This window comes from Salmo trutta, chromosome 14, assembly GCF_901001165.1.
Source record: "Salmo trutta chromosome 14, fSalTru1.1, whole genome shotgun sequence".
NCBI lineage: Eukaryota > Metazoa > Chordata > Actinopteri > Salmoniformes > Salmonidae > Salmo > Salmo trutta.
The window spans coordinates 9,390,337-9,406,359 of record NC_042970.1 but is presented as its reverse complement, the minus strand read 5'-3'; the positions used below and the strand labels follow the sequence as shown (position 1 = coordinate 9,406,359).

General features: G+C 41.2%; 1 protein-coding gene across 4 annotated transcripts in view; it reads left to right on the top strand.

Moving 5' to 3' along the window:
• Positions 1-16,023, top strand: part of LOC115207347 (protein phosphatase 1 regulatory inhibitor subunit 16B) — a 161,376-nt gene that overhangs the window by 92,209 nt on the left and 53,144 nt on the right. The gene's annotated exons all lie outside the window — the stretch shown is intronic.

Below are 16,023 nucleotides of genomic sequence, written 5' to 3'. Positions count from 1 at the left end.
ATTTTGTAAAAACATTTTTTAATCCCAGCCCACGTCCCCGCAGGGGACCTTTTGCCTTTTGGTAGGCCGTCATTGTAAATAATAAGAATTTGTTCTTAACTGACTTTCCTAGTTAAATAAAGGTTAAAAAATAAATAAAAGTAGTACTATATTATCATAGTAGCATTCATAGTGGTAGTACTATAGTAGCATACATAGTAGTAGTGCTATAGTATCATTGTAGCATTCATAGTTGTAGTACTACAGTATCATAGTAGTACTATAGTGTCATAGTAGCATTCGTAGTAAGCTATATTATCATTCATAGTAGTAGTACTACAGTATCATAGTAGTGCTATAGTGTCATAGTAGCATTCATAATAATAGTGCTATAGTATCATAGTAGCATTCATAGAAGTAGTACTATAGTATCATAGAAGCATTCATAGTAGTAGTACTATAGTGTAGCCTAGCGGTTAGAGTGTTGGACTAGTAACTGAAAGGTTGCAAGATCGAATCCCCGAGCTGACAAGGTAAAAATCTGTCGTTCTGCCCCTGAACAAGGCAGTTAACCCACTGTTCCTAGGCCGTCATTGAAAATAAGAATTTGTTCTTAACTGACTTGACTGACTTAGTTCAATAAATAAAATGTAAAAAAATATATAGTAGTCGTCCTATAGTAGCATTCGTAGTAGTACTTTAGTTTCATAGTAGTATTCATTATAGTAGTACTATAGTGTCATAGTAGTATTACTAAAGTATCATAGTAGCATTCATAGTAGTACTATAGTAGCATTCATAATAGTAGTACTATAGTGTCATTCATAGTAGTTGTAGTACTATAGTGTCATAGTAGTATTACTAAAGTATCATAGTAGCATTCGTAGTAGTACTATAGTAGTAGTGCTATAGTTTCATAGTAGCATTTATAGTAGTAGTGCTATAATATCATAGTAGTAGTACTATAGTATTATAGTAGCATTCATAATAATAGTGCTATAGTATCATAGTATCATTCATAGAAGTAGTATCATAGTTGTACTATAGTATCATAGTAGCATTCGTAGTAGTACTATAGTGTCATAGTAGCGTTCATAGTAGTAGTACTATAGTATCATAGTAGCATTCATAGTAGTAGTACTATAGTATCATAGTAGTACTATAGTAGTAGCATAGTAGTGCTATAGTATCATAGTAGCATTCATAGTAGTAGTACTATAGTAGTAGCATAGTAGTACTATAGTATCATAGTAGCATTTATAGTAGTACTGTAGTATCATAGCAGCATCCGTAGTAGTGCTGTAGTAGTAGTAGCATTCGTTGTAGTAGTACTATAGTAGCATAGTAGTAGTGCTATAGTATCATAGTAGCATTCATAGTAGTAGTACTATAGTATCATAGTAGTACTATAGTATCATAGTAGCATTCGTAGTAGTAGTAGTACTATAGTATCGTTGTAGCATTTATAGTAGTAGTGCTATAGTATCATAGTAGCATTCATAGTAGTACTATAGTGTCATAGTAGCATTCATAGTAGTAGTGCTATAGTAGCATTCATAGTAGTAGTAGTAGTACTATAGTATCATAGTAGTAGTGCTATAGTATCATAATAGTAGTGCTGTAGTATCATAGTAGCATCCGTAGTAGTGCTGTAGTAGTAGTAGCATTCGTTGTAGTAGTACTATAGTATCATAGTATTAGTGCTATAGTATCAGAGTAGTAGTACTATAGTATCATAGTAGTAGTGCTATAGTATCATAGTATTAGTGTTATAGTATCATAGTAGTAGTGCTATAGTATCATAGTATTAGTGCTATAGTATCATAGTAGTAGTACTATAGTATCATAGTAGTAGTACTATAGTATCATAGACTGTATCATAGTAGTATCATAGTAGTAGTACTATAGTATCATAGACTGTGACTCCATCCTTCCAGGTTTACTAGTTACCAGGCAGTGACTCCATCCCTAGTAGTAGTACTATAGTATCATAGTAGTAGTGCTATAGTATCATAGTAGTAGTGCTATAGTATCATAGAGGTAGAGCTATAGTAGAATTTGTAGTAGTGCTATAGTATCATTGTAGCATTTATAGTAGTAGTGCTATAGTATCATAGTAGTAGTGCTATAGTATCATAGTAGTAGTGCTATAGTGTCATAGTAGCATTCATAGTAGTAGTGCTATAGTAGCATTCATAATAGTAGTAGTAGTAGTAGTAGCATTCGTAGTAGTAGTACTATAGTATCATAGTAGTAGTGCTATAGTATCATAGTAGTAGTACTATAGTATCATAGTAGTAGTGCTATAGTATCATAGTAGTAGTACTATAGTATCATAGTAGTAGTGCTATAGTATCATAGTAGTAGTACTATAGTATCATAGTAGTAGTACTATAGTATCATAGTAGTAGTGCTATAGTATCATAGAAGTAGAGCTATAGTAGAATTCATAGTCGTACTATAGTATCATAGTGGCATTTATAGTAGTAGTATTATAGTATCATAGTGGCATTTATAGTAGTAGTATTATAGTATCATAGTGGCATTTATAGTAGTAGTACTATAGTATCATAGTGGCATTCCCCAATGATTCCCAATGATTCTTCTAATCTGTATGATAAGTGTCTGTGCGAAGCACAGCAGATGGCTTCTAATAATAAATACTGAAATAGAAGTGGCAATCTGGGACTCTTGATAGAATCCTAAAGTGAACTCATATTATTTATACTGAGATCAATCCCTAGATGGGTTTCAAGTGGCCATGTGGGTCATGTGTATTCATTCAAACCCTCCTGATCGAATCCTGAGGTGAACCAAAGCACAGAGGAGACAACATTTAGACTGTGTGTGTCTCTGTGCTTCTTTCAGAGAAATGCTATGCGCATTATCATTTATCAGAACTCAGAAGACATGCCTATTTTTAATGTCCACTTGGGTCTCTTCACACACATATACATACACACACACACACACACACACACACACACACACACACACACACACACACACACACACACACACACCGTGTTTAGATAATAGGAAGGGTGTGTTTGACTTCCTCCTGTGTTTGTTGATGTTTCTTTTATCTCTCTGGAAGCATCTAGCCCCTCCCCCATCGGAATGTAGCAACGCCCAGTCATTCTGGAAATTCCATACATTTCAATTGGTGGTTTTGGGGGGGAAGTGATAATCACCATGGCATCCCCAATCAGAGATTCCTTTGCGTACTGTAGAAAGTCCCCGTGTTGTCTTCCCTCATCATCTGTGTTTATGCTTTCCCCATCAGAGACAGTGTGGTCTGCTCTGGGCTTGTAGGGTGTGGAACATTTATACCAACAGATACAATCACCCTCACAGTCTGTCTACTCTCTCTAATCGACAGTATCTCTCTATCGCGCTCTCTCTCTTCCTCTTTTCAGCCCCAACTTTCCCTCCCTCTCAAATATACACAGAGTGGACAAAACAATAGGAACACCTTATTGAGTTGCACCCCCTTTTGCCCTAAGAACAGCCTCAATTTGTCGGAGCTTGGACTCAAGTGTTCCACAGGGATGCTGGCCCATGTTGACTCCACCAATGCTTCCAACAGTTGTGTCAAGTCGGCTAGATGTCCTTTGGATGGTGGACCATTCTTGATACACACGTGAAATGGTTGATCGTGAAAAACCCAGCAGTGTTGCAGTTCATGACACAAACCGGTGTGCCTGGCACCTATTACCATACCCTGTTCAAAGACACTTCAATCTTATGTCTTGTCCATTCACCCTCTGAATGGCACACATACACAATCCATGTCTCAATTGTCTCAAGGTTTAGAAATTCTTCTTTAAGCTGTATCCTTCCCAAATCTACACTGATTTGAAGTGGATTTAACAAGTGACATCAATAAGGGATCATAGCTTTCACCTGGATTCACCTGGTCAGTCTGTCATGGGAAGAGCAGGTGTTCTTAATGTTTTGTAGACTCAGTGTAGAGCTTTCATTCGTTGAAGCTCTTTCATTTCTAGAACTGTAGAGTAAGGAGATGGTTGTGAATGTGGGTAGGGCTCTAAATTCAAATGTTCATTGGTAGAACTTAAAGTTAGGGGCACCAGAAAATAACAAATAATAAGAACCAAATCTGTAACCCTGTAGAAACATTTATTACTTATAAAAGTTAAAATGTTGCTACAAATAACTGTAATTGAAATTGCAAACTAATATTACATGGTTTATGAATGTAAAATGTGGCCAGCCAATGGAGTTGCTGCAGCACGAACTGAGTTGCACCCAGCTGCAGCGCGAACTGAGTTGTAACCAGCTGCAGCGCCAACTGAGTTCCACCCAGCTGCAGCGCCAACTGAGTTCCACCCAGCTGCAGCGCCAACTGAGTTGTAACCAGCTGCAGCGCCAACTGAGTTGTAACCAGCTGCAGCGCCAACTGAGTTCCACCCAGCTGCAGCGCCAACTGAGTTCCACCCAGCTGCAGCGCCAACTGAGTTGTAACCAGCTGCAGCGCCAACTGAGTTGCAACCAGCTGCAGCGCCAACTGAGTTGTAACCAGCTGCAGCGCCAACTGAGTTGTAACCAGCTGCAGCGCCAACTGAGTTCCACCCAGCTGCAGCGCCAACTGAGTTGTAACCAGCTGCAGCGCCAACTGAGTTCCACCCAGCTGCAGCGCGAACTGAGTTGTAACCAGCTGCAGCGCCAACTGAGTTGTAACCAGCTGCAGTGCCAACTGAGTTGTAACCAGCTGCAGCGCCAACTGAGTTGTAACCAGCTGCAGTGCCAATGCACAATAGAAGGAAAAAAACATAGTGGCGGTAACTTTTTAACGTTTGAGACAAGCTGTTTTTATCTGTAGTAATAATGGTGGAACCACCATGGTCACTTGAAAAGCGAGGTACAGCAAAGCCTAATCAATTAATATCCCGTTGTTTTTATTTATTTTTTATTTGAATTTGTTTGGCAAACTTGTGCTGCCTAAAATTCCAAGTCACACAGCAAAATATTTAGGAGGATATGCAACCAATATGGTCGCACTTTAGAGCCCCGTATGTGTGTGTGTTGTGGATTCAAAATAAAAAAATCCTATCAGAATTTAGAACATATCCTATAGGACTGGTTTCAAAATCTAAGAGGATTTTCTTATTGGAATCCTATAGGATTTTTTTGGACTAGGGTGTATCAAATCAAACTTTATTTGCCACATGCGCCGAATACATGTTTAGACTACCGTGAAATTTACTTACGAGCCCTTAACCAACAGTGCAGTTGAAGAAGAAGGAAAATAAGTGCACGTTAAATGAGTTGAGACCAAGCTTGGTGCACTAAGAGAATGATTCATATCCTCATCGTTAACATACATTGATGTTTGATTCAGACTAAACGGATAAGAACCTATAATTACTGAACTGTATCCTAAAACAGTTTACATCAGACAGTTATTCAGATGGTCCCAGAGGGTAGATTGTTTTCTACGTTCTTCAAGCCTTGTCTTAATGGACACTCTCCCTAGGTCTCCCTTCTCCATTTATGAAAGAAGGGATGTATCCTGTTTTCTATTCTGCAGTTAATAGACCATTTTAGCTGTTTGGTGCTTTGGTCGTGGGATGTTTTGTCCTCTGTTGGCATCGGCCTGGCTGCCAGCATGTCTGTCTGCATGCCTGCCTCCCTGTCTGCATGCCTGCCTGTCTGTCAGTCTGTCTGTGTGCCTGTCTGCATGCCTGCCACCATGTCTGCATGCCTGCCTGCCTGTCTGTCTGTGTGCCTGTCTGCATGCCTGCATGTCTGTCTGTGTGCCTGCCTGCATGTCTGTCTGTGTGCATGCCTGCATGTCTGTCTGTGTGCCTGTCTGCATGCCTGCATGTCTGTCTGTGTGCCTGTCTGCATGCCTGCCACCATGTCTGCATGCCTGCCTGCCTGTCTGTCTGTGTGCCTGTCTGCATGCCTGCATGTCTGTCTGTCTGCATGCCTGCATGTCTGTCTGTGTGCCTGTCTGCATGCCTGCCACCATGTCTGCATGCCTGCCTGCCTGTCTGTCTGTGTGCCTGTCTGCATGCCTGCATGTCTGTCTGTCTGCATGCCTGCATGTCTGTCTGTGTGCCTGCCTGCCTGTCTGTCTGTGTGCCTGTCTGCATGCCTTCACTACTCCTTTCCTTCATTCAATATAAATGAATACATAGCAACACCTCACAACACTCCTCTGCTTCCCCTATAAATGAATACATAGCAACACCTCAACACTTCTCTGCTTCCCCTATAAATGAATACATAGCAACACCTCACAACACTTCTCTGCTTCCCCTATAAATGAATACATAGCAACACCTCACAACACTCCTCTGCTTCCCCTATAAATGAATACATAGCAACACCTCACAACACTCCTCTGCTTCCCCTATAAATGAATACATAGCAACACCTCACAACACTCCTCTGCTTCCCCTATAAATGAATACATAGCAACACCTCACAACACTCCTCTGCTTCCCCTATAAATGAATACATAGCAACACCTCACAACACTCCTCTGCTTCCCCTATAAATGAATACATAGCAACACCTCACAACACTCCTCTGCTTCCCCTATAAATGAATACATAGCAACACCTCACAACACTCCTCTGCTTCCCCTATAAATGAATACATAGCAACACCTCACAACACTCCTCTGCTTCCCCTATAAATGAATACATAGCAACACCTCACAACACTCCTCTGCTTCCCCTATAAATGAATACATAGCAACACCTCAACACTTCTCTGCTTCCCCTATAAATGAATACATAGCAACACCTCACAACACTCCTCTGCTTCCCCTATAAATGAATACATAGCAACACCTCACAACACTCCTCTGCTTTCCCTATAAATGAATACATAGCAACACCTCACAACACTCCTCTGCTTCCCCTATAAATGAATACATAGCAACACCTCACAACACTCCTCTGCTTCCCCTATAAATGAATACATAGCAACACCTCAACACTTCTCTGCTTCCCCTATAAATGAATACATAGCAACACCTCACAACACTCCTCTGCTTCCCCTATAAATGAATACATAGCAACACCTCACAACACTCCTCTGCTTCCCCTATAAATGAATACATAGCAACACCTCACAACACTCCTCTGCTTCCCCTATAAATGAATACATAGCAACACCTCACAACACTCCTCTGCTTCCCCTATAAATGAATACATAGCAACACCTCACAACACTCCTCTGCTTCCCCTATAAATGAATACATAGCAACACCTCACAACACTCCTCTGCTTCCCCTATAAATGAATACATAGCAACACCTCACAACACTCCTCTGCTTCCCCTATAAATGAATACATAGCAACACCTCAACACTTCTCTGCTTCCCCTATAAATGAATACATAGCAACACCTCAACACTTCTGTGCTTCCCCTATAAATGAATACATAGCAACACCTCAACACTCCTCTGCTTCCCCTATAAATGAATACATAGCAACACCTCAACACTCCTCTGCTTCCCCTTCTAGAGCTTGGGACTATTCGGTTCTATCTGTATTTTTGTCAAAATGTAGTTATTGCTATAGCCTTGTTCTGTACCTATATAGTACTCTAAATACCCAAATTCATATTGTTAAGTTCAAAAGAATACAACAAAATTGCTGACACCATTCAAACCTTGGAACTTAAAAGCCAATTATCTGTGAATCATATTTTTGCAGATATAACCTTATAGTCCCAAGCTCTCACCTTTCATGTCTAAGCTAAGGACAGGACTCTGGTAATGCATTAGCCTTCACCTGTCTGAAATAATAAACCCCCCCCCCCATATATGACTTTGCCTGAGCCTCTAGTGCCCAATGAATGATCTAAATTCATTATTTTGTGTCATATTTTCTGAATCCTAAAATTAGCAGCCAAGCTGGTTAGAGGCATGTGATATTGACAGCAGCTTGACACTGAGACAGGCACTGAGACAGGCACTGAGACAGGCACTGAGACAGGCACTGAGACAGGCACTGAGACAGGCAGATGCCATTAGGCAGGTGTCACTGCTTGGGTTATTGCGCCTCTGCAGCAGTGGAAATGTTGAAGGGAAAATATAAAACATGTTTTTCAGAGCGTGGCCAAGAGGATATCTGGGGGGATAGAGGCAGAGAGAAGCAAAGATGTACACATTACTGCCACAGTGATTGGCTCTGGGCTCAGATATACATGTTTGTGAATGGCTGGGTACTGATTTAGACCGGGAGACCCATGTTGCGGCACACAATTGGCCCAGCGTTGTCCGGGTTAGGGAAGGGTTTGGCCGGCCGGGATGTCCTTGTCCCATTGTGCTCTAGCGACTCCTTGTGGCGGGCTGGGAGCATGCACGCTGACTTCAGTCTCCAGTTGTACGGTGTTTCCTCCGACACGTTGGTGCGGCTGGTTTCCGGGTTAAGGGAGCAGTGTGTCACTGCGGCTTGGCAGGGTCGTGTTTCGGAGGATGCATGACTCTCGACCTTCGCCTCTCCCGAGTCCATACGGGAGTTGCCGCGATGAGACAAGATTGTAACTACCAATTGGATACCATGAAATTGGGGAGAAAAAGGGGTAAAAAGTAAACTAAAATGATTATAATAATAACAAGACAGGGTGACTACTGATGGGTTTTAGCTGATCTTAGGCAGGAATTTCTACTAAATGTCTAATTTAAACTTGCTGACCAAGCTATAGCTGACAGTTTAGGCTTCATTTGCATTTCTGATCGCATTGAGTTGGGCAGATGGTTAATATGTTAATGATTTCTCTCTAATCAGTCCAGGGCGAATCAGATCTTCAACTGAGTCATGCACTGATGTCAATAAGGGAATTAGGATTCGCCCTGCTGGTTTCTTTCTAGTGGGTTGCCACACTCAGAATATTCCACAAGCTGTGTCAGAGATACAGCGGCTGTGAGAATATATATTTTTCATCAGTCGCAGAGCATGTTTATAGTAAGGACAGATGAAGGTATCAGAGCATGTTTACAGTAAGGACAGATGAAGGTATCAGAGCATGGTTACAGTAAGGACAGATGAAGGCATCAGAGCATGTTTACAGTAAGGACAGATGAAGGTATCAGAGCATGGTTACAGTAAGGACAGAGGAAGGTAGTAGAGCATGTTTACAGTAAGGACAGATGAAGGTATCAGAGCATGTTTACAGTAAGGACAGATGAAGGTATCAGAGCATGTTTACACTAAGGACAGGTGAAGGTATCAGAGCATGTTTACAGTTAGGACAGATGAAGGTATCAGAGCATGTTTACAGTAAGGACAGATGCAGGTATCAGAGCATGTTTACACTAAGGACAGGTGAAGGTATCAGAGCATGTTTACAGTAAGGACAGTTGAAGGTAGCAGTGCATGTTTACAGTAAGGACAGGTAAAAGTAGCAGTGCATGTTTACAGTAAGGACAGGTAAAGGTAGCAGTGCATGTTTACATTAAAGACAGGTGGAGGTAGCATTGCATGGTTACAGTAAGGACAGAGGAAGATAGCAGGGCATGTTTACAGTAAGGACAGAGGAAGGTAGTAGAGCATGTTTACAGTAAGGACAGGAAGGTAGTAGGGCATGTTTACAGTAAGGACAGAAGAAGGAAGTAGGGCATGTTTACAGTAAGGTCAGAGGAAGGTAGTAGAGCATGTTGACAGTAAGGACAGAGGAAGGTATCAGAGCATGTTTACAGTAAGGACAGATGAAGGTATCAGAGCATGTTTACAGTAAGGACAGGTGAAGGTATCAGAGCATGTTTACAGTAAGGACAGTTGAAGGTAGCAGTGCATGTTTACAGTAAGGACAGTAAAGGTAGCAGTGCATGTTTACAGTAAGGACAGGTAAAGGTAGCAGTGCATGTTTACATTAAAGACAGGTGAAGGTAGCATTGCATGTTTACAGTAAGGACAGAGGAAGGTAGCAGGGCATGTTTACAGTAAGGACAGAGGAAGGTAGTAGAGCATGTTTACAGTAAGGACAGGAAGGTAGTAGGGCATGTTTACAGTAAGGACAGAGGAAGGTAGTAGGGCATGTTTACAGTAAGGTCAGAGGAAGGTAGTAGAGCATGTTTACAGTAAGGTCAGAGGAAGGTAGTAGAGCATGTTTACAGTAAGGACAGAGGAAGGTAGTAGAGCATGTTTACAGTAAGGACAGAGGAAGGTAGTAGAGCATGTTTACAGTAAGGACAGAGGAAGGTAGTAGAGCATGTTTACAGTAAGGACAGAGGACAGAGGAAGGTAGTGTGGCAGTAACAGTAATGATCAGGATGGAGATGCTGAGGAGGCAGTAACACCTTGGAGGCCTTAGACTAAATCTGCTGACACACAGTGAAGTGTAGGCTAGGTTAGGTACTGTACCGTAGGCATACAGTGTACTGTACTGGGAGAATGTCCAGCTGAGGTGAGAAACAGGGGTGTGTGTTTATGCTGCGTGTGGGTGTGTGCGTGGAGCTTTGCCGGTTTCAAGGTCAAATACCTAGTAGGGAATTACTTGTGTGTGTGTGATAATTATCATCCTCTCTCTCTCTCTCTTTCTCTCAACCCTCCATCTTTCAACCCATCTCAGCGCCCAGAGCTATGCCCATGTCTGTGTGGTGGCCGTTATTAAAACAGAGGATAGTGTTGTGAGAAATAACCCAGAGAGACCAGCCTGCCTTTCTGTCAGCTATGTTTGTTGTTTAGTGGTTATACAGTATGTACTGTACACTGAGTTACATCAGACCCCAGGGCTTATATATACAGCGCAGTCGGAAAGTATTCACATTTTGTTACGCTACAGTCTTATTCCAAAATGGATTAAATCCTTTCCCACCCCCCTCATCAATCTACACACAATACTCCATAATGACAAAGCAAAAACTGGTTTTTAGACATTTTTGTAAATGTATTAAAAATTGAAAACAAAATATCACATTTAGATAAGTATTCAGACCCTTTACTCAGTATTTTGTTGAAGCACTTTTGGCAGCGATTACAGCCTTGAGTCTTCTTGGGTGTGACGCTACAAGCTTGGAACACCTGTATTTGGGGAGTTTCTCCCATTCTTATCTGCAGATCCTCTCAAGCTCTGTCAGGTTGGATGGGGAGAGTCGCTGCACAGCTATTTCCAGGTCTCTCCAGAGATGTTCGATCGGGTTCATGTCCAGGCTCTGGCTGGGCCAGTCAAGGACATTCAGAGACTTCAGAGGCGTTGTCTTGGCTGTGTGCTTAGGGTTGTTGTCCTGTTTGAAGGTGAACCTTCTCCCCAGTCTGAGCGCTCTGGAGCAGGTTTTCATCAAGGATCTCTCTGTACTTTGCTCCGTTCATCTTTCCCTCGATGCTGACTAGTCTCTGCTGCTAAAAGACATGCCCACAGCATGATGCTGCCACCACCATACTTCACATTTTAGTCATTTAGCAGACGCTCTTATCCAGAGCGACTTACAGTAGTGAGTGCATACATTTTCATACATTTAAAAAAAAATGTCCCATACTGGTCCCCCGTGGGAATCAAACCCACAACCCTGGCATTGCAAACACCATGCTCTACCAACTGATCCACACGAGACCACAAGGATGGTGCCAGATTTCCTCCAGACGTGATGCTTGGCATTCAGGCCAGAGTGTTCATTCTTGGTTTCATCAGACCAGAGAATCTTGTTTCTCATGGTCTGAGAGTCTTTAGGAGCCTTTTGGCAAACTCCAAGCGGGCTGACATGTGCCTTTTACTGAGGAGTGGCTTCCGTCTGGCCACTCTACCATAAAGGTTGATTGGTGGAGTGCTGCAGAGATGGTTGTCCTTCTGGAAGGTTCTCCCATCTCCACAGAGGAACTCTTGATCTCTGTCAGAGTGACCATCGGGTTCTTGGTCACCTCCCTGACCAAGGCCCTTCTCCCCTGATTGCTCAGTTTGGCCGGGCAGCCAGCTCTAGGAAGAGTCTTGGTGGTTCCAAACTTCTTCCATTTAAGAATGATGTAGGCCACTGTGTTCTTGTGGACCTTCAATGCTGCAGAATTGTTTTGGTACTCTTCCCCAGATCTGTGCCTCGACACAATCCTGTCTCAGAACTCTACGGACAATTCCTTCAACCTCATGGCTTGGTTTTTGCTCTGACATGAACTGTCAACTGAACCTTATATAGATAAGTGTGTGCCTTTCCAAATCATGTCCAATCAATTGAATTTACCACAGGTGGACTCCAATCAAGTTGTAGAAACATCTCAAGGATGATCAATGGAAACAGGATGCATCTGAGCTCAATTTCAAATCCCATAGCAAAGGGTCTGAATACTTATATAAGTAAGGTATTTCTGTTTTTTATTTTTATAAATGTGCAAAAATGTCAACCTGCTTTTTGTTTTGTCATTATGGGGTATTGTGTGTAGATTTATGAGGAAAAAACATTTATTTAATCAATTTTAAAATAACGCTGTAATGTAACAAATGTGGGAAAAGTCGAGGGCTCTGAATACTTTCCGAATGCACTGTATACACACACACACACACACACACACACACACACACACACACACACACACACACACACACACACAGGAAGGGAACAACTACAACAATACCAGCCTTTGCCGTTCGGCCTTCGCTCATTCATATATTTTTATGTACATATTCTTATTCATTCCTTTACACATGTGTGCATAAGGTAGTTGTTGTGAAATTGTTAGGTTAGATTACTTGTTAGATATTACTGCATGGTCGGAACTAGAAGCACAAGCATTTCGCTACACTCGCATTAACATCTGCTAACCATGTGTATGTGACTGATTTGATTATGTCACCTGCAGCCCTGTCCTACCAAGGTTACCATAGTGATGTTCATGTCCTGACCTTCATTTATGGTTTGAATAACATTCACCTCTGCTCAAATAAATGTTGTAATATGATAAACCATAATGAATGGATTCTGGGTTGATTTAATGAGGTAAATGTAAGGGGGAGTCCAGGTGAACAGGAACATGGAGGCTACAGTGACTGTATCTACAGTGTAGGTCTACACACTGCTAATATCATCATTTACCCATCTACAGTATAGGTCTACACCCTGCTAATATCATCATTTACCCATCTACAGTATAGGTCTACACCCTGCTAATATCATCATTTACCCATCTACAGTATAGGTCTACACCCTGCTAATATCATCATTTACCCATCTACAGTATAGGTCTACACACTGCTAATATCATCATTTACCCATCTACAGTATAGGTCTACACACTGCTAATATCATCATTTACCCATCTACAGTATAGGTCTACACACTGCTAATATCATCATTTACCCATCTACAGTATAGGTCTACACACTGCTAATATCATCATTTACCCATCTACAGTATAGGTCTAAACACTGCTAATATCATCATTTACCCATCTACAGTATAGGTCTACACACTGAACCAATACACATGTGGTACCCATGTGTGAAGGGCTTGTTGGGTCTGAAAGCGTGGCATGGTTAGTTAATGTAATGGGCATGGTTAGTTAATGTAATGGGACTGAAAGCGTAGCATGGTTAGTTAATGTAATGGGCATGGTTAGTTAATGTAATGGGTCTGAAAGCGTAGCATGGTTAGTTAATTTAATGGGCCTGAAAGCGTAGCATGGTTAGTTAATGTAATGGGTCTGAAAGCGTAGCATGGTTAGTTAATGTAATGGGCATGGTTAGTTAATGTAATGGGCCTGAAAGCATAGCATGGTTAGTTAATGTAATGGGCCTGAAAGCGTAGCATGGTTAGTTAATGTAATGGGTCTGAAAGCGTAGCATGGTTAGTTAATGTAATGGACATGGTTAGTTATTGTAATGTGTCTGAAAGCGTAGCATGGTTAGTTAATGTAATGGGCATGGTTAGTTAATGTAATGGGTCTGAAAGCGTAGCATGGTTAGTTAATGTAATGGGCATGGTTAGTTAATGTAATGGGCCTGAAAGCGTAGCATGGTTAGTTAATGTAATGGGCCTGAAAGCGTAGCATGGTTAGTTAATGTATTGGGTCTGAAAGCGTAGCATGGTTATTTAATGTACTGGGTCTGAAAACGTAGCATGGTTAGTTAATGTAATGGGCATGGTTAGTTAATGTAATGGGTCTGAAAGCGTAGCATGGTTAGTTAATGTAATGGTTCTGAAAGTGTAGCATGGTTAGTTAATGTAATGGTTCTGAAAGTGTAGCATGGTTAGTTAATGTAATGGGCATGGTTAGTTAATGTAATGGGTCTGAAAGCGTAGCATGGTTAGTTAATGTAATGGGCATGGTTAGTTAATGTACTGGGTCTGAAAGCGTAGCATGGTTAGTTAATGTAATGGGCATGGTTAGTTAATGTAATGGGTCTGAAAGCGTAGCATGGTTAGTTAATGTAATGGGCCTGAAAGCGTAGCATGGTTAGTTAATGTAATGGGCCAGAAAGCGTAGCATGGTTAGTTAATGTAATGGGCCTGAAAGCGTAGCATGGTTAGTTAATGTAATGGGTCTGAAAGCGTAGCATGGTTAGTTAATGTAATATGTCTGAAAGCGTAGCATGGTTAGTTAATGTAATGGGCATGGTTAGTTAATGTAATGGGCCTGAAAGCGTAGCATGGTTAGTTAATGTAATGGACATGGTTAGTTAATGTAATGGGCCTGAAAGCGTGGCATGGTTAGTTAATGTAATGGGCATGGTTAGTTAATGTAATGGACATGGTTAGTTAATGTAATGGGCCTGAAAGCGTAGCATGGTTAGTTAATGTAATGAGTATGAAAGCGTGGCATGGTTAGTTAATGTAATGGGCATGGTTAGTTAATTTAATGAGTATGAAAGCGTAGCATGGTTAGTTAACGTAATGGTTCTGAAAGTGTAGCATGGTTAGTTAATGTAATGGGCCTGAAAGCGTAGCATGGTTAGTTAATGTAATGGGCATGGTTAGTTAATGTAATGGGCCTGAAAGCGTGGCATGGTTAGTTAATGTAATGGGCCTGAAAGCGTGGCATGGTTAGTTAATGTAATGGGCATGGTTAGTTAATGTAATGAGTATGAAAGCGTGGCATGGTTAGTTAATGTAGTGGGCATGGTTAGTTAATCTAATGGGTCTGGTTAGTTAATCTAATGGGTCTGAAAGCGTAGCATGGTTAGTTAATGTAATGGGCCTGGTTAGTTAATGTAATGGGCCTGAAAGCGTAGCATGGTTAGTTAATGTAATGGGCATGGTTAGTTAATGTAATGGGTCTGGTTAGTTAATTTAATGGGCCTGAAAGCGTAGCATGGTTAGTTAATGTAATGGACATGGTTAGTTAATGTAATTGGTCTGAAAGCGTAGCATGGTTAGTTAAAAGCGTAGCATGGTTAGTTAATGTAATGGGTCTGAAAGCGTGGCATGGTTAGTTAATGTAATTGGCATGGTTAGTTAATGTAATGGGTCTGAAAGCATAGCATGGTTAGTTAATGTAATGGGTCTGAAAGCGTAGCATGGTTAGTTAATGTAATGTGTCTGAAAGCGTAGCATGGTTAGTTAATGTAATGGGCCTGAAAGCGTAGCATGGTTAGTTAATGTAATGGGCATGGTTAGTTAATGTAATGGGCCTGAAAGCGTAGCATGGTTAGTTAATGTAATGGGTCTGAAAGCGTAGCATGGTTAGTTAATGTAATGGGCATGGTTAGTTAATGTAATGGGCCTGAAAGCGTAGCATGGTTAGTTAATGTAATGGGTCTGAAAGCGTAGCATGGTTAGTTAATGTAATGGGCCTGAAAGCGTAGCATGGTTAGTTAATGTACTGGGCATGGTTAGTTAATGTAATGGGTCTGAAAGCGTAGCATGGTTAGTTAATGTAATGGGCCAGAAAGCGTAGCATGGTTAGTTAATGTAATGGGCCTGAAAGCGTAGCATGGTTAGTTAATGTAATGTGTCTGAAAGCGTAGCATGGTTAGTTAATGTACTGGGTCTGAAAGCGTAGCATGGTTAGTTAATGTAATGGGTCTGAAAGCGTAGCATGGTTAGTTAATGTAATGGGTCTGAAAGCATAGCATGGTTAGTTAATGTAATGGGCCTGGTTAGTTAATGTAATGGGCCTGAAAGCGTAGCATGGTTAG